The 1,354-nt window shown below is 57.7% G+C and overlaps 1 non-coding gene across 1 annotated transcript in view; it reads left to right on the forward strand.

The window, feature by feature from the left end:
• The first annotated feature begins 588 nt into the window (after positions 1–588).
• LOC126326156 (small subunit ribosomal RNA) overlaps positions 589–1,354 on the forward strand; it is a 1,893-nt gene continuing 1,127 nt past the window's right edge. Inside the window, exon 1 of the ribosomal RNA XR_007560550.1 lies at positions 589–1,354. This exon is cut by the window's right edge and continues 1,127 nt beyond it. This is a non-coding gene — a ribosomal RNA (small subunit ribosomal RNA).

The following is a 1,354-nucleotide window of genomic DNA, read 5'->3' on the forward strand; positions in this document are numbered from 1 at the left end:
AGCCCGGTGCGAAGCGCGGTGGACATCTGCAGTGTGCTGGTCCGATTGCGGACTGTGTGCGTTGAGGATGCGCCGCCGCCCGGCACTCGGCGTCGCGACGCCGTCTGCTGCTCGGTCGCCCCCAGCGGTTCTCGCAGGTGGTTTGTATCGCAGCTCTGCGGACGTGTTGGCGCGTGCGCTGTGCTGGGAGAGTTCGCTTCTGCACCCAAGTGGGGCTTTGCCCTTCTGTGGCGCTGGCGTTGGAGCTGCCGGTCACCGTAGGTGGCGCGTGTTGTTTCCCGCCGGCAATGCCACGACATCACGCTCCCGGGCCTCTGTCGGCAGCGGCAAGCTCAGTTGGGAGCACGGGTGTTCGCACTGAAAGCGTCTACTCGCCCATCTCCGGGCGATTGCGCCTCTCTCGAACCCGACCAAGTACTTAGGACGGCGCTGCGCGCCGCCGGGACCTGAGAGGGTTTCGAGGTGTATCGTGCAGGGGAGCTCAGCCTCCTCCTGTTTGCAGAATAATTGAGCGGACGCTTGCGTGTTCGCGCGGGCCCTCGGGACACACTCCCGGGCGGCCGGCTGCTCAGCTCTCGTTGACGCAGCTCCCTGGTTGATCCTGCCAGTAGTCATATGCTTGTCTCAAAGATTAAGCCATGCATGTCTCAGTACAAGCCGCATTAAGGTGAAACCGCGAATGGCTCATTAAATCAGTTATGGTTCCTTAGATCGTACCCACGTTACTTGGATAACTGTGGTAATTCTAGAGCTAATACATGCAAACAGAGTCCCGACCAGAGATGGAAGGGACGCTTTTATTAGATCAAAACCAATCGGATTGGTTCGTCTGGTCCGTTTGCCTTGGTGACTCTGAATAACTTTGGGCTGATCGCACGGTCCTCGTACCGGCGACGCATCTTTCAAATGTCTGCCTTATCAACTGTCGATGGTAGGTTCTGCGCCTACCATGGTTGTAACGGGTAACGGGGAATCAGGGTTCGATTCCGGAGAGGGAGCCTGAGAAACGGCTACCACATCCAAGGAAGGCAGCAGGCGCGCAAATTACCCACTCCCGGCACGGGGAGGTAGTGACGAAAAATAACGATACGGGACTCATCCGAGGCCCCGTAATCGGAATGAGTACACTTTAAATCCTTTAACGAGTATCTATTGGAGGGCAAGTCTGGTGCCAGCAGCCGCGGTAATTCCAGCTCCAATAGCGTATATTAAAGTTGTTGCGGTTAAAAAGCTCGTAGTTGGATTTGTGTCCCACGCTGTTGGTTCACCGCCCGTCGGTGTTTAACTGGCATGTATCGTGGGACGTCCTGCCGGTGGGGCGAGCCGAAGGCGTGCTTGCGCGTCCCGAGGCGGA

This window comes from Schistocerca gregaria, unplaced genomic scaffold (assembly GCF_023897955.1).
Source record: "Schistocerca gregaria isolate iqSchGreg1 unplaced genomic scaffold, iqSchGreg1.2 ptg000976l, whole genome shotgun sequence".
In the NCBI taxonomy this organism is placed as follows: domain Eukaryota; kingdom Metazoa; phylum Arthropoda; class Insecta; order Orthoptera; family Acrididae; genus Schistocerca; species Schistocerca gregaria.